We start from the raw sequence: 18,620 nt of genomic DNA, 5'->3' as shown, positions 1-18,620 counted from the left end.
AGAAAGGGGAATGTGCATCCTGTAGTCTGTTCTCCTAGTTGCCAAAAGTGACATTGCTCTCACACACTAACCCCCCTCAGCCAAACACACACACTTGCCATTTGCAGGATTCAAACCCCTATTGAACCATGTTATGACACGCGAGACGGACGCATTAGCGGAGCACGCTATTCACATTATTGGGAGGTTTTTCTTCTCTTGCTGCACTTATAGGGTGCTGACATCATCAGTGTTTAGAAAGTGGAATGTGCATCCTGTAGTGTGTTTTACCAGTTGCCAAAAGGGACATTTCTCTCCCACAGACTTGCACACACACCAACCCCACTCACTGAGCCTTTGTAGGATTCAAACCCCTACCTAATTATTTTATGACACTTGAGACAGATGCATTAGCGGAGTGCGTTATTCGCATTACTGGAAGGTGTCTTTTCTCCTGCTGTACTTATAGGGTGCTGACATCATCGGTGTTTAGAAAAAGGAATCTGCATCCTGTGGGGAGGCATACGCCAAGCACACTCTGGCTAAGCTGTCATTCCCTAGGGCAAACAGCCTAGTGTTGACCTCTAAACCCATATGTTTAATTGTCAAATGCACATTATTTGTTGCTGATAGACTGTTTGCACGTCTTTATTGCCATAGCATTCCCTGTTTGTATGAACAACTTGTGTATCTGTGGAAGATGTTTGCATATGGGAGGGATCCACTATATCACGTATGTCTCTGTAGTCATTTAACTGTGTGCACTGGGCAGATTGCTGTAATGTGGTTGGTTCCTGGAATAACACGTAAAAATACCAGATATGTGTGGCCAACTGCTAAACTGAGATTTGGCCTAAGTGTGTGAGCATGCCCAGTTCAGCCTTCCCATGGCATGTTGTCTGACATATGTCTCATTTATCAAAGTGTGTGAGCATGCCCAGTGTGAGCATTCCATATGTTGAACTCTGCAGCCCACCACATTTGTGGATGAGTGTGAACTTCAACAAATATCTCCCGTTTATGGTTGTGTGTTGTGTGTCATGTTGTGTAGTTACTGTACAACTGCTTTGTGTGTGAACACAACAGGATTATACTGTGCCTGCAGGGTTTGCATGGGATACTTTGCATACAGTTGTCAACATCCTTTCACACTGACCTAACACTGTAGTACTGTATAGTGTACTGGTTCAGTACTTTGACTGTGGTGGACAGTATCCTGGGATTTAGTCCTATCACTGCTTTACATTTCCATAGTGAGGACAACAGCCTGGTTAGGGGCCAGTTGTGCACATCTGACCATGTTGCGTTATGTTCAGATATGAACTACTTAAACCAGGCTTGTCCAACATTGGTAGTGTATTCCACAACATGGGTGTACATTTGCAAACACTAGCGATGTGCCCTAGTCCATTTCTAATGCTAGTCGGAGAGTGTGTTTGTCCTTCGACACACATTGTAACTGGAGTTTGCCATGACATATGTCATGGTTAGTATACTGTGCCTCTGTCTACCTGTGACATGACAGTGATACCCAGGATAAAGCTACCATCTCCCATCCACTCATCAAGATTCCTCTTGAGGAAAATCGATAAGTGACTCTATGGGTAGCCCTTACTGGGAGTTTACTCATGGGTGGGGGTGGCTTCTGTGTTATGGATCATGCAGTACAGCTTGTCCTATGTAAGTCAGTGCTGGGGTTCAGGTCTCTCATGTGCATAGCTCACTGCCATTCAGATTGTACAAGGTGCAGCATGTTTATTGATACCAGCTTGGACATTGCTTTATACATCAGGCACAGCTTGCCTCTGGTTGGGCAGTATGGCAGTGTGTGTAGCTGCAGTTTGTTTAATCAGGCAACACATGGCATCTGTGCAAGCTCTTTGATACTCCTGGTGAGGTACTGTTGGGGACTTTACGGTTGATGGAAGTGTCTGCTGAGGTACATCCCACAGGGGCTATTGTAGTCAATTGTAACGCTGATGAAGGATGACTGCAGAGCCACAATGACCTCCCCTTATCTAGATCTGACAACCTTCATGATTAGGTGGGTATATGGTATGTTTCTGTAAACACTACAGCACATGTTTGTCCAATGCAGGATATCTATCACCTTGTGTCCCCAGGTCTCTCATTACATGTTAAGTACGTAATGGGTTAACACCTATGTGGTAATTGGTGGGCACTTACTGTATATCCACGGGGGTTGACTATACACTTTTCTGCAATTAGCTTGCTGACATGGCTATGGCACCAGTTGTCTGTTTCTATGTGGCCCTTTTGTGGGATGCTTGTGTCAGCTGGTGGATCATATATGGTGAGCGGTTTGTAGTCCTCTGCAAACATGTTCAGACACAGTCCTTCCATGTTGGCCTGTACCTATGGGACATATATACCAGACGAGGGAGATCCCAGGACCAAGCCTTGTGGGATGCCAGTTATATCTGGTTTGTAGTCTGACATGGCTGCAGCATGTCTGACCATGTCTGTTCTGTCCTTGGTCTGGTTTGCAACCCCTCTACTGACATAGGGGTTTATATTTAAGCTGGTGAGCTTATCTATAATGAACACGTAGGGTATTGTATAGAAGCCTTTGCATGGTTCAGCTACGCTGTGTGGACCACATTGCCCTCATCAATGACCTTAATGACTGTTTCAATTGAGTCAAACATGTTTAGGGGCAGGATCTGCACTTAAGAAAGCCACACTGGGTAGGGTCCGGTGTCAGTAGGTCCCCAATATCTTTATGTCTGCGGTACATGCTGATCCTTTCCATAGCTGTGCAGACCGAGCTTCTCAGGATTCTGGGGTGGTAGTTTTCAGTATCCATTCAGGAAATACCTTTGTTGAGAAGGACCACTGTTGTTGTACACTGCTCTTTGGGTACATATCCTGTGGTAAGGCTGACATTGAGCAGTAGTGTGATTTGGCATTCCATTCGTCTTGGAGTCCATGTTGGACTCAGCCCAGGACACCATCTCATACCATTGCTGCTGTGTGTTTTGCTTTGTAGATGCTGGCTGTTACCTCAGCATCTGCAATGTCAGGGGGCCAGCAGTCTGCTGGGATAGATATTTTGCATTCTGGGGGGGGGGGGATTGCACTGCACCTGTCAGGATGTATGTTGGCAATATGTGTGTGTGTTTGGTATGTTGTTTGTGATATTTGTGTGATTCAGAGCATATCTGTGAATTCCCAACATGGTTCCTACCATCAGTTGTGAAAGCCTTGGGATTATCCTTAGTGTCCTGTACAATTTGTATCTTCATAGGTTCATAGGTTCATACTAAGCTATCTACCCTAGGGCATTTGTTAGCCTAGCCAGAGTGTGTGTGGCTTTCGCCACCCCTTGCTATGTGAATATTATGGCCATTTATGATTTGCTTTGCTGTGCCTCTGTCTGGACATGACACAGTGAAGACCCCCAGTGTAACTCTACAATCATCCAACCACTTGGCAAGATTCCTGTTGAAGAGTGTCAGTGAGAGGCTCTGCCTAACATGGAGTGGGATTCTGGTCCAGGGTGTGGGGAGCCTCTTGATTATGTATCTGTCCCTACAGCACATCCTATTTCATTATTTGTTGAGGTTGACATCTCTCACTCTCACAGCTCCGATGGCTTTGAGTTTTCTGGGGTGGAGCATGTCCATTACTCCTGTGTTGGGCATGGCCTTGTACAACAGGCATGCAATGCCTCTGTGTAGGCAGTATGTGACTGCATTCAGCTGGGGTGTCTACAGCCAGGCAGCATATGACATATATTTGAGACCCTTTATCCTCTTGGTGAGGTACCTTTGAGGTCATTCTAACTGCTGCAGGTGTCAGGTAAGGTACATCCCATATGAGGCATTGTACTAGATTATGGGTGTGATAAGAGAACAGTATAGGGGCACAATGACCTCTGTTGACGTAGATGTGAATCCTTTCATGATACGGTGTCCAATGTAGACAGTCTTCCTAGCCACATTGGCAATGTGAGTGTCACATAACAGGTTACTGTCCACTTGTGTCCCTAGGTCCCTGATTACTCCTTCCATACATAATGGTTTACCACCTATGTGGTAATTTGTGGTACCTTGTTTGGTATTGATTGGGACATTCATACTGTCCAGTGTCTTCAGGATGGCTGGGTGGGGTTCCTGTGTGTGAGAGTGTGGTCTGTAGCATGCTACAGACTGTACAGCAGTCTTGCCTACAGTTAGTTGCACATGGGTGGACTCCAATGCCTTGTGCATTGTCAGTTACCTGGATGTATGGGTGTCTGTGCTGAATATGGATACTCACCCTCCTTTTATGTTTTGTTCCAGGTTTTGGGGCCATGACACATGATATGTGGTATAACCTGGTAGTGCTGGTGTGCTGTCAGGAGGCTTGCAGCAGGTTTCTGTCACTGCACAGACATCGATGTTCTCCATGCTGGGGATGGCCTCGGGAGCATGCATATTGGGGTTTACACATCTGGCATTGGTCAGCATTACCCTTATGTTTCTTTCCACTTATGTTTTCTAGGGTGGTGGGTTATTCTTTTCAGCCATGCCTACGAAAGGCTCTATGGAGGTGGCAAAAGCCTTATCCAATATACAGACGCCCAGGGGTAACAGGTGCAAGCCATCCCAGGAACAGCTGCGTGGCTTGTCAAGCATGACATCCCAAGCAGACAGACATTGGATCCCCTTGGAATGACACCAGTAAGTGTGCCACTTGCTATAACTGATCATTCCATGTTTGTACTGTGGCATTATTCTTGGTAAGATAGGTAGGTAGGGTAGGATGCTGCAAACGGTGAGTGTCATACCGGCCTGGACTACATAATCAGAGAGCTCATCTATGTCCCTTTTCATGTAGTCTAGGGAGGTACATCTCAGGTCATTCACGCCAGCATGGACTATGACTGCATCATATTTCTACTTGCTTTGGAGTGACCTGCATACTTGTGTTATGTGGCGTATTGTGGCAGACTACAGGCAGCTTACTGTACCCTTTCCCTTGTTCAGTCTGGTGTGCGGGACAGCAGTGTGTCTCGCTATGGAGTCACCTATTACAACTGTATCAGGCATGTTGTTTCTCCTTCTGGCCTGTGACTGTTTGGCACACCAGCTTTGTGTACTATGTGTTGCATGTGCTATGTTTGGAAGTTGTTTGATTGGGTGTCTGCTTTAGAGGCCTCTGTTGGTGTGCTGTGTTTGTAATTTGTGCCTCCGGGAATGATTTTCTGTGTTTATGTCTTTGGTTTGCAGTTGTGATAGGTCTATGTGGGACTGTGTTTGTGGTGTGTGTGTGACTAGTTTTGGGAGTACTGAGTTGAGGGAGCTCAGCCTCCAGTTTGGATAGATGGTTGCATCTCTCACATATATTTGTTTTTCTTGGGGGGAGTTGGGGGTTGTCTGTGTACTTGGGGCAGGTGTAACATTGCCTCAAGATTCATAGATTCAACTTGTTGTGGCTGGCCTTAGTGGATTGCATGTGTGGACATATTTCATAGTTTCATAGTTTCATAGTATAGTACTCGGCTATCTGCCCTACGGCATTTGTAAGCCTAGCCATAGTGATGTGGCTTTTGCAACACCATGAAATGGTACAAAAATGTACAGAATAAATCTAGAATACTGTGCCTCTGTCTAGTAATTGACACAATGAAGGTCCCCTTATATAATAGAATTAGTTTACTGTGCCCCTGTCTAGCAGTGACACAGATGTGACCCCTGGGGTAAACGTACGATCTCCCATCCACTCATCAAGATTTCTCTTGAAGAGAGTCAGTGAGGGGCTCTGCCTAATATGAACTGGGATCTTGTTCCAAAGCATGGGAAGCCTCTGGGTTATGAATCTATCCCTCCAGCATGTCCTATTCATACTTGTGCCGTGGTTTAAGTCTTTAGCTCTCGTGGTCCTGATGGATTTGGATTTTTTGAGGTGGAGCATGTCCATCAGATCCTGATTGGACATGGCCTTGTACGTCAGGCAGAGATCACCTCTGAGCAGGCGGTATGCTACTGAATAGAGCTGAAGTTTCTTTAGTCTGGCAGAATAGGACATATGTTGGAGACCCTTGATCCTTTTGGTGAGGTACTTTTGTGGTCTCTCCAGCTGTTGCAAATGCCGGGTGAGGTACATACCAAATGGGGCATTGTACTCAATCATGGGTCTGATGAGGGAGGAATAAAGGGGTACAATGACATCCTTGGATCTGGATGTGAATCCCTTCATGATGAGGTGTGCAAGGTAGAATGTTTTTCTAACCACTTTGGCAACGTGGGTGTCAAATGAGAGGTCGCTGTCTACTTGGGTCCCTAGGTCTCTGATTACTTTTTCCGTACTCAGTGGGTTGCTGTCTATGTGATAATTTGTGGGTACTTTGTTTTTCCAAAAGGGATGACTATACATTTTTTGGCACTTAGTTTAAGGCCGTGACTACGGCACCAGTTGTCCGTTTCAGTGAGGCCTTTTTGTAGGTTGTGTGTGTCTGCTGGTCTATCGACTATGGCGCCTAGTTTGCAGTCATCTGCAAACTTTGTCAGCCACAGCCCTCCCATGTTTGCTTTAACATCTGAGAAATAAATGCCGAACAAGAGGGGTCCCAGGACAGATCCCTGTGGGACACCACTTGTGACTGGCTTTGAGTCTGACATTGCTCCAGTGATTTTAATTTTATGGGTTCTGTCCTTTATCCAGTTTGCAACGCATCTAGTGACATAAGGGTTTACTTTTAAACTGTTTAGCTTATCTATGATGCCTGAGTGGGGTATTTTGTCGAAGGCGTTAGCCAAGTCCAGGTATGCTGTATGGACTGCTTTGCCCTCATCAATGGCTCTAGTGACTGTTTTGAAAAAGTAAACCAGGTTTAAAAGGCAGGATCTGCCCTTTACAAAGCTAACTGGGTGGGATCAAGTGTCTGTAGGTCCCCTATGTCTCTGTTTATGAGTTCCATAATTATTCTTTCCATAGCTTTGCGGACCAGGCTAGTTAAGCTTATGGGGCGGTAGTTTCCAGGGTCTGTAGAGGCACCCCCCTTGTGGAGAGGGACCCCTGTTGCTGTACGCCAGTGTTCAGGTACATATCCCGAAGTAAGGCTAAGGTTAAATAGCATTTTTATGTGTGGGTTTAGCTCCTTTTGGAGTTCACGTAACACGCACCCCGGGATACTGTCAGGACCCATTGATGCTGTGTTTTTTGCTTTGTTTAGGGTGGTTCTCACTTGGACATCTGAGATGACAGGGAGATTACATTCAGCTGGGATAAGTATTTCTTCTTTTGGGGGTGAACGAGGGGAGAAATTTGCACTGAACCTGTCAGCCAGAATGTTAGCAATATTCGTGGGTTCAGTGTATTTTTTGTTGTTGTGAACCAACTCTGAGCATATCTGAGGGTTTCTGCCCAGGTTTCTAACATAGCTGAAGAAGGCTTTGTGGTTATCTTTAGTGTCCTTAGCGATTTTTCTCTCAAAGTTTGCCTTGGATTTTTTTATGAGAGAACGTATTTTTCTACTAATGTTGATCAGAGATGTCTTCCCTTCATGGGATTTCACTCTGACATGCAGTAGCTTCCTTCTTTTGTTATACAATTTGTTTATGGCTGAGGTCCACCAGACAGGATGCTTACATTTGGTGGAGAGGGACTTGGATTTGTTTGGGATTGCATGATCCATGCATTCTTGGAGATGTCCATAGAAAGCATTAGTGAAGGATTCGGCATTGTGGGATGTGGTATCCACTGGCACAGTGGGCTTAAAGGATACCATCTCTGTCTTAAGAAGAGTGAAGTCTGCTTTTGAGAAGTTTTTCACTGTGGTCTTTTGTGCTGGGGGTGGAGGTGGGATATGTATATCCAGGGTGATTAGTTTGTGGTCAGATCTCACTAGTGAGGGGTATACTTCCGTTGTGGAGCATTTTGTCCGCATGTTTGTGATGATCAGGTCTAGTATATTATCTCCCCTAGTGGGAGAGGTGACTAGTTGTTCCAGTGCATTTGAATTTATGAATTCCAGGAACCTTTGGGCTAGGGTATTAGGGCTAGAATAATGTACCCAATCTATGTTTGAGTAGTTGAAGTCTCCCAGTATGATGGTATTTTGTGATACATTCATATCCTCCAATGTCTTCAGGAAGGCTGAGTGGGGTTCTTGAGATTGGGAGGGTGGTCTGTAACATGCTACCAGTTGTATAGCAGTTTTGCCTATGGTTAGTTGCACCTGTATGGTCTCTGATGCTTCATGTGTTGCTACTAACCTAGAGGTGTGGGTGTCCTTTATGAATATGGACACTCCCCCTCCCTTTGTGGTTCGGCCCAGGTTTGGGGGCCGAAAAGCATGATACGAGGTATAGCCTGGTAGCACTGGCGTGCTCTCAGGAGCCTTGAAGCAGGTTTCAGTTACTGCACAGACGTTGATGTTCTCCATGCTGAGGAGTGCATCAAGTGCCTGCATCTTGAGATTTAGACTTATGGCGTTGAGCAGCATTACTCTCAGTTTTTTTCCATTTTTGTTTTCTAAGGAGGTGGGTTTGTCTTTTGAGCCTTGCCTAAAAAAGGCACTATGGGGGTGGCAAGAGCCTTAGCCAATATCCGGAAGCCCAGTGGTGACAGGTGTAAGCCATCCCTTGCAAAGCAGCGTGGCTTGTCCAACATATCATCCCAGGCAGACAGACATTGGATCCCCTTAGAATGACACCAGTACTTGAGCCAATTGTTAAAGCTGATCATCTTGTCTTTGTATTGTGGTATCATTCTTGGTGAGGGCAAGATGCTGCTCAGGGTCAGGGTCATACCAGCCTGGGCTACATAATCGGAGAGCTCCTCTATGTCTCTTTTCGTGTAGTCCAGGGAGGTACGTCTCAGGTCATTCACACCAGCATGGACAATGACAGAGTCATATTTGTACTTGCTTTGGAGTGACCTAAGTGCGTGTGTTATATGGCGGATCCTAGCTCCCGATAGACAGCTCACAGTCACCTTCTCCTTGTTCAGCCTGGTCAGTGGGACATCAGTGTGTCTGACTATGGAGTCACCTATTACTAGTGTATCAGGCAAGGTGTTTGGCCTTAAGGGCTGCGATTGGTCGACAAACTGATTTATTGAAGTATGTGTTGCATGTGTTTTGTTTTGAGGTGGTGGATTTTTGGATGTCTTCATTGGGAGCCTCTGTTGTTTTGGTAAGTTTTTTATTAGAGCCTCCGAGTATGTCTTTGTGTTTTTATGTGTTTGGTTTGCAGTTGTGGTAGGTCTATGTGGGACAGGGATTGTTGTGTGTGTGGTTTCCATCTCCTCCTGTCTGGTCATGCCAGCCCTGAGTTGAGAGAGTTCAGCCTCCAGTTTGGCTATATAGTTGCATCTCTCACATGTATTTGTGTTTGTTGGGAGGAGGAGACTGTTGTCTGTGTACATGAGACAATTGTAGCATTGTCTCAAGATACCCAGATTGACCAGCTGAACTGGAGACGACGCCAGTAATCTACCACTCGACATGCTAGAACAGTATAAGGGAGTGGTATACCTTTAAGGGAAGTGGATATTCACAGGGGTGGTAAGTAGATGTAGTGCTTTACTTAGTACGAGAGTGCTTACTTAGTAGAGAAGTATTAAGAACAAGTGATAGGCTTATTTTATTACCATACTACTGATCAGTGATTACTTCATTGTTTATGTTTGCTCTATCATGTAGTAGCTTCCTCATTCTCTTGCATGGTTTGGTTATGGCTGGTGTCCACCATGCCAGATGCCTGTGTGTATGGCATTGTGTCTTGTTTTAATATAGGATTGCATAATCCAAGCATTCCTGGTAGTGTTCATGGAATGGCTATATTACAGGTTCTGAGGTGTGGCCCATATTTTGCACCTGCACAGGACCTTTAATGGATTCCACATCAGTTTGGAGGAGTGCAAATATTGCTTTACACATGTTTTCCACTGTGGTTTTCTGGCCAGGGACTGTGGTCAGGATTTGTATATCCAGTGTGATTACTCTATGGTTTGGTTTTACCAGTGAGCAATACACTTCTCGTCTTGCCATCCAGTACCCATGTTGCTGATTATCACATCCAGTATGCTTACGCCTCTTGTGGGAGTGGTACGTTGTTCCTGGGCATTTTGGTTTATGGATTCTATGAACTTTTGTCCTACAGTGTTGGAGCTAGTATAATGCTCCCAGTCTATGTCTGGGTATTTTCAGTCACCCAATATAATGTGGTTTGGAGGACTTGATATATTCATGTATTCTAGCATAGGCCAGGTGCAGTTCCTGGTGTTGGGATGGTAGTCTGTAGCAGGCTATAAACTGGGGGGCAGTTTTAGCCACTGTTACTTGACCATGGCTAGTCCATGCTGCTTCTTGTTGTGGTACCAACATGGGGGTGTGGTTATCCTTGACAATTATTGCTAGTCACCCTCCTTTTGTAGCTTGTTCCATACTTTGAGGCTGTACAGCACAGTATGAGGTGTAACCTGGTAGTGTTAGGGTGCTGTTGTGAGCCTTGACCCAGTTTTCTGTTACAGCACAGATATCAACATTCTCCATACTGGGTGAGTTTAGACTGCATGCATCTTGCTGTTTCGACTTATCCCTTAACTTATTCTTATCCCTTCTGATACCTATGGAGGTAGGTTTGTGTTTTGAGCCTTACCTATTCAGGGCACGCTGTGGGTAACAACAGCCTTTGCCAGTATCCATACGTCCTGCACTGATAGGTGCATGCCAGTCCTAGCAGGTGGAGCATCATGTCATGCTCAGCATGTCATCCCAGGCTGGCACACATTGGATCCCTTTGACTAACTGCAATACTTCAGTCAATTATTGCACTTGATCATCTCATTGTCATATTGTGGCTTCATGCTTGGTGAGGGTGGATGTTAGTCAGGGTCCTCAAGTGTGCATATAGTACATGGTGTTACATTACTTAACACATGGCATTCATGCCTCAGGTGGTGCTGTAGGGCTGCCTCTGTCGGATGCACATATTACACTCCCTGTACATGTTTGTGAGCAGGTCATGTCATTTTAGGTATCCCTGTTATTATTTGAGTGAGTCAGAGGGGGTATCATTCCCAGGGTTCCTACTGAGCCAGAGTATGTGCTATGTGTTGCCTCTTTGCCAAGGCCAGGGCATACTGGGCACGCCTCCTTCTGCCTACTGGGGCAGGCTCAGGTTGTTCCTCCTCCGAGTCACACTCTGCCTGTAATGGCCTTGGCAATGGTGGGGGGCTGTTTGGCCTGGCCCTATGCTGGTCCTGCTGCAGCTGTTTTCGCAAGATCATATTATGTAGCATAGCACATACCATGACAATTTGGGTACATGTAGTTGGTGAGTACTGCAAGGCTCCACCAGATGTGTCCAGACACCGGAACCGTGACTTGCACAGCGCAAACACATGCTCTATTACATTACGTGTTTGTGCGTGTGCCTCATTATGGCATTCCTGTTCAGGTGTGTGTGCGTTTCTGATGGGTGTCATCAGCCACGGCTCCAGTGCATAACCTGCATCCCCCACTAGGTGTCCGTGTGGGATGTCCCCATTGGCAAATGTCTGGTACAGCTGCGTCAAATGCCAGATGTGGGAATCGTGGTAACTCCCAAGGCAGCCAGCACACACGTTCATTATTATGCCCTGGGCATCACACACGACCTGGCAGTTGATGGAGGGGAAGCCCTTGCGGTTAATGTAGGCCCTACCCCACTCACCGGCTGGTGCTTTGATGCGTATGTGCGTGCAGTCTATTGCACCCACTACCTCAGGGTATTCAGCTATTTGCTGGAAGAGACGCATATTGCTGGCCAATACCTCACGGGCATTGGGGAAATATACATGATCACCGACATGTGCTGACATGGCATCCAGGAACTGGTGCAGTACCCTGGAGGCTGATGCCTGTGATATCCCCATCATTTCACCAGTTGGTCTCTGGAAGGTACCTGTTGCTAGTATTCTTAGGCCAACACATACCTTGGTTTCCACTGGGATGGGTTCCCCTCTGTTGGTTCTGTGTGTGAGGCGTGGCCTGCACAGCTCCACTATTTGCTGCAGGAGGTCTCTGTCCACTCTATAGCGCTCTACTATCTCCAGCTCATGTAACCGATGGTAGGTGACCCTGGGCCTGTACACTCTTCTCCGTCTCCTCACTGTGGGTTGTCTGGCACCATCTGCATTGTCACCACCATCAGCAAGTTGCCTATGTCTCATTATGACAGCTATGGCAGCCCCTAACATTTCTGCTCTGAGTTCAGCTTTTTCAGTTTTCACTTCTAATAGCTTACTCCTGTCTTGCAGTGTCTCTTGAGAGAAACATCTTGCACTGCTGTTTGCAGATTTTTAAGTGTTGGGCTGAGCTACCATTCTGCCTGTGTAATTGCCTGCTTCTAATTGTGTTCGCCTGCTAGCTCCAGCAGTATTCCCTGGTAGCTTCCTACTAATTTTGTTGCTTCCTTTTTCCTTTCTGTTTCCTCAGGGGGGAGCAGCGTGTATACCAGCAGAAACATGCTCACAGTGGCTTACACGCGCACACACATGCTTACACGGTTCAGAATCTGCTTATTCGGGTTAAAACGCGCGCATACCCACGCAAACAGTGTTAAACATCTCCCAACACGCTCCCACATGCTCAGACTGCCTTACACACGTGCACACTGTCTTACTCGCGCTTCATGGCATGCACACGTGCGCATGCACGCCCAGCAAGAAACTTTGGTGTAGGCAACAGTGTACACCTTCCATTTCTTGACTTTCCCATGCTTATGTTGTGGCACTCCTCTTTCCATGATATGTGTCTGACATTTGTCATGTAACTCTGACCTCCAATGAACTGCATTTCTTTCTGCCATTCCCCCCTGTGATGTCACCTATCTCCTACTCTGTTCCTCCCCCTTCTGTAACTCTTACACTACTCAGAATGTGCTCATTTGCTATGTGACAGTGGAAATCAGTATACTAACACTCATTTGCATCAGATTGCCTACTAATGCTTAGTTACATCTCTTAGACTCAGCTTCCCCCCTTAGCAACCACTACACGGTGGCCATGTTGTTTTTGGTCTGCTGGTCCCTGCATTGAAAATCCATGTATTGCATAAAACCCACATTTGTGGGTTTATAACCTTCATTTTTATGTATTATGCAGTGCAGCCCGTTTGCGCGGGGCTGCGCTGGGTTTAAACATCGGCGATCGCCAAAAAAAAAATTATATTTTTATTACTTTTGCATCAGGTTACCTTGCCAATGGCCACATATTTGGCCAATGGCATGCTGCCTGACACATATGCACCCTTTATTTGGAGCTGACATGGCTCCGTTGTGGTTTTTGCAGAAACGTACTCAGTTGTCAACTGAGTATATTTCTGCAGCTAAAACGGCTCTTACACGGGCTGTTTTGGGCTTCCTGGATCACTAATCATCCTCATTTGCATGCTATCCGGCTGCAAGTGAGGTGATTAGCTTATCCACGCCCACTCCGTGTAAGAGACGTTTTAGCTTGTCTCTTACACGGACTTTGGGCTGTTCCTGGATCGCGAAGGCTGCATGGAGTCTTACACTACTCTTAGACTCCGTGCAAGCCTTAGTGAATCCTTCCCAAGGTGTTTTAAGAATAATTTAGGCTAAGTCTTCTTTTTCAAATATAAAATGATTTTATTAGGAAATATGATATACGTTCATCATAATTTTCTATCCTGTAGAGTTTGAAGTTAATCTGTACTGTTAATTTTTCCTTACAGTATTAATAATACATAATTTAGTACTAGAAATATTTAGTGATAAATAATAATATTGTTTATAGTATTACTGGAATTTCTTTATGTTTTCATCTCTTTTTTGTAATAAGAAATGGTGATTTAAAAAAAAAATGTTATTACTTTATAGATAATTTAAATCAGAATTGCTAAATCGTTCATAGTGTTTTAGTGTGTGATGTTTTTTTAATTACTTTTTTCAATGACCTTATTGTTCAAATGTAGCAGAGAGGGATTGGACTTACTCCAATTGATGGGTGGGAATGTTTGGATACATTCACTATTCAAACTAGGAGTGTTAGACTGCATGAGGGGAAAGAAGAAGAATAAAAGTTTATGTTTAATTTTTTCTGAAATATTTTGTCTTTTATTGGTGTGTCTACTGTCATTATCAATAAGTATATACTTAATCTTAAGCTTCCTGGATGTATATTTATCAATAAGCAGTTCAAGATTTCTGGGAGCAGTTCATTGTTAATATTACACTTCTGGAACTATGATGATATCAACTGTATGTTTGTTTTGCCTACTATATGACATAATTAAAGTGCATTTCCATCAATAGCAATGGATTAAATAATGGTTGCAAGAGGAGTAGTTAAACAAGTTTCAAAAGTTATTTATTTCCCAGATTATTTTTTACAGGAAACACATTTGTTACAGGAAGACATAGACAGGTTTAATACTAAATATTACACTGTGTTATCTAGCTCTCAATATAACCAGAAAATGAGGGGTTAATTTGCTATTTTGTAGAGAGACTCTATACCTACACATGGCATCCTAAGTACTTACAATGACAAAAGAAAGTTTTGTTCAGTAACTCTAGAAATAAAAAAAAAAATTATACACCATCATCAATATTCAGGGTTCAGTCCTGGGACCGCTCTTGTTTGGCATCTACTTCTCTGAAGTGCAAGCCAACACTAAGGGACTCTAGCTAACAACGTTCACAGATGACTGCAAACTGGGAGCCATTATTGAATCCCCAAATGATGTGGATATTCTACAAAAGGGCCTTACAGAAACAGATGCTTGGTGCCAGAGCCATGGGCTCAAGCTTAATGCCAAAAAATGTATAGTTATCACCTTTGGGAAAAACCATGTACCCATGAATTACCACATAGGTGGCAGTACACTAAACACTGAAAGTGTGATGAGAGACTTAGGGACACAGGTGGACAGAGGTCTCACCTTCGATAACCACATCACCACAACAGTCAGGAAATCCTTCTATGTGGCACACCTCATCACTAAGGGCTTTTCATCCAGAAAAAAGGAGGTCATTGTCCCACTGTACTCATCCCTCATTAGACCCATTATAGAGTACAACGCCCCATTTGGTATGTACCTCACAAGATATCTGCAACAGCTGAAAAGGACACAGAAATACCTCACTAAAAGAATCACAGGCCTAAAGCAGATGCCCTATACTGACCATCTAAAAATACTCCAGCTATACTCTGTGGCATATCGTCTACTCAGAGGGGATCTCTGCTTAACGTACAAGGCCATGTCAAACCCTGAGTTGTTGGACATGCTCCACTTAAAGAAATCCCAATCCCTCAGAGCCAGACGTTCCAGGGATCTGAACCTTGTCATCACAATGAACAAAACATGCTGGAGAGATAGGTTTCTGACCCAGAAACTCCCCATACTCTGGAATAGACTGCCCATACATGTCAAGCAGAGCACCTTCTTGGCGCTCTTCAAAAGGAACAGAAACAACAGAAAACTCTGAGAGTACGGCAGCTGCATGGTCTCAATAAAGGTAAATCCACATCAAAAAAGTAAAAAGACCAGCATACAGTGGCACCAAAAAATACTTTAATAAAAATATTCTTAAAAAACAAACCGGTTTCGGCTGCATAGTTACATAGCCTTCATCACTGTAATTAACAGCAAATTAAGAAATACTTTAAATACATAATTCATAGGACATGTGACAATTAAAGATGCTCATCAAATCCTGGTTTAAAGAGACCTCCCAGTTTAACAATCCATTTTTTTCTCCATAGTGTTTAACAAATCATGCCAACCCAATTTATTATTTCTGGGTCTCATGATTTTATCAATGATAGTAAAATTAAAACTGGCATTTTTATGTATCATGGTATGCTTATAAAGGGCATTAGTTTCTTTATGGTGTTTTATCTCATTAAGGTGTTTATATATTCTGAATTTAAGGGGTCTGGAAGGTTGCCCTATATAGAATGCTGAACAGTTGCAACTAGCTAGGTAAATCACCCAATCAGAAGTGCAATTAGCAAAAAATCGAATATCAAAGTCTTGAGTGGTGTTTTGACTACTGAAGCTTTTAGTTTTTAATATCCTGTGACAGTGAACGCAATGGCCACATGGGTGGCAACCAGTTAAAGGGTCACCTAACAAAGTAGCTTGGGTTGATTTTATATTAGGAGACTGCCCATGTGTGAAATGGTTATAAAATGCAACAAGATTTCTACCTTTCCTAAATGAGAAAAGACATCTATCACCCAACAATTCACTCTGTCTGATTTCACATGTCAAGATGTTCCAGTGATGTTGTACAATATTCATTAGTACCTTGGTGTTACGTCCATAAGTGGTTATTAATCTGGGGGGCCCACCCCGTCTATCAACCTTTTCTTTGTAAAGAAGAAGGTTCTCACACTCCATATTATCTACCATGTTTCATATGTAAAACTTGACCCATTTTGTAACCTCTGTCCCTAAATCTAAGAACCAAATCATCTCTAAAGTGTATATAGGTGTTTCTGTCAGAATAAATGTGTTTCATTCTCATGAATTGAGATTTGGGGGTGTTCTTACAGATATGGAGTGGATGGAGGCTGGTAGCATGGAGAAGCAAATTATTTTCGGGAAATTTCTGATAGACTTCAGTGGGTCAACATGTGGTCAGGTGTTCTAGAGACCAAAACATCCAAAAAAATGTTTGTTTTTGTCATAGTTGACCATGAATTCAATTCCCCATTTGTTCTCATTTAAATATGTGATGAATTCCAAAAGGTATTCCAAATCCGATCTCCACACCAACCAGCAATCATCCAGATATCTCTTCCAGATGTCCATTTCTCCCGTAGCTGTACCTTTTATCTGTAAGAAGCACTTGTCCCAGTAGAAAAAGATCTTCTTCATGAGCACATGTTCAGTCAGACACAGTAGCAGTGTATTGAAACTTGGTTTGTACATTTCTGTTTTGTTTAACCAATATTCTAAGACTTCTAGCCCTGCCCAGTGTGGAATGTTGGTATAAAGAGATGTGACATCTAATGTGCACATCAACCAATCTGGTTCTAATTGTACCTCAGAAATAATCTGAAGAAATTCTGTGGTGTCTCTGATATGTGCTCTAACACATTTGAGAAGTGGTTGCAAGTAATTGGTAAGGAAAAGGGAAGATATATGAAGATTCTAATACTATCAGAAAGTGGAGGATACCTGCCTCAGAAAAAGCATTAGTAGAATTTATAGATTTATTTCAAATTAAAGATATTAATGAATTTTCAAAAGCAGATTTATTTCAAATTAAAGATATTAATGAATTTTCAAAAGCAGACTCACTTTTTTACCCATTTTTCACATAGACATGCATCACAATCAAGAACAGATAGACTGTATGTTTTGAATGATTTAACCATTAGACAAGGTAAAGGTAAAGTAGTCTCCTGTCTGCTTTTTGACCACAATATCATGACATTTAAATTTTAATAACAATATTTCCATTAAAAGGATACCTACTTATAAAACAAACTGGAAGGATTTTAAAGAATACTTTAATAAAGAAATTCAGAATTTTATTGAAATTAATTATACAGACTATATCTCAGAGATGCATTTATGGGATGCTCTAAAAGCATATTTATATAACAAAGCTATGAGTTGGTATGCACTAAAGAAAAAGCAATGGGACAAGGAACTGACAGATTTAAAAGAAAATTTGATACGCTAAAATTAATCAAAAGGGGAATAATAATGTGTCAAAAGAAATTAGTAATTTATATAGTAAATATTTAGAAATGCTAAATTATAAAACTATAAATAATTTAGAAAAAAACTAAACAAATAACTAACTATTCTATAAATCCAAAAATCCATGCATAAATTAGCTACTAGAATGAAAATTCTTATTAAATCTAATCATATCAAAGAGCTGTATTTTCTAATGGTAAAAAGATTGCTGAAATAGATGACATCCTAAGAGGATTTAAGACTTAATTTAATAAAAATAATCAATATAATCAAACAATGGATTCTTAAGAAGTAATTAAAACTTTCATTAGAAATCATGCTAAAAATAAATTATCTGAAGATCAGATGAAATCAATTGATAAGCCTGTATTAATGTCTGAACTTAAAGTTCAAATTAATAAACTAAAACCTAATATGGCTCCTGGCAATGATGGCATTATACCCAAACTTTAAAAAGTAATGCCTAAAAATGTTTTAAATTATTTTGCTCAAAGTTTTTCAGTAGTTAAAGGTTAAAGATATAACACTGTCTTGGAAAATACACTTATTTCTCTGATCTTCAAAGTCGATAAAGACCCTGCAAATTGTTCTTCTTATAGAACAATCTCACTGTTAAATATTGATTATAAAATATGTATGGCTATTCATGCTAGCAGAATGCAACAATTTCTACCATTTCTGATTACTAATGATCAAACTGGATTCACAATAAATAGGAATTCCTGTGATAATATTAAAAGAATATTAACAATAATTGATCATGCTAATAACACAAAAGATAACTTAACATTAATAAGTTTAGAGTTAACTCAGTTAATTGGAAATACCTTTTATTAGTTTTAGAGGAATGTAATTTTTTGAATAGTTTATTACAACTTATTAATCTCTTTTATGAAGATTTTTTTTCCTTACATAAAAATCAGTTTCATATGCTATAGAGTCAGTTATTATTTCCAAAGGAACT

The sequence above is a fragment of the Protopterus annectens genome, chromosome 2.part1, assembly GCF_019279795.1.
Source record: "Protopterus annectens isolate FY-2018-M chromosome 2.part1, PAN1.0, whole genome shotgun sequence".
NCBI lineage: Eukaryota > Metazoa > Chordata > Ceratodontiformes > Protopteridae > Protopterus > Protopterus annectens.
This window is presented reverse-complemented; position numbering follows the sequence as displayed.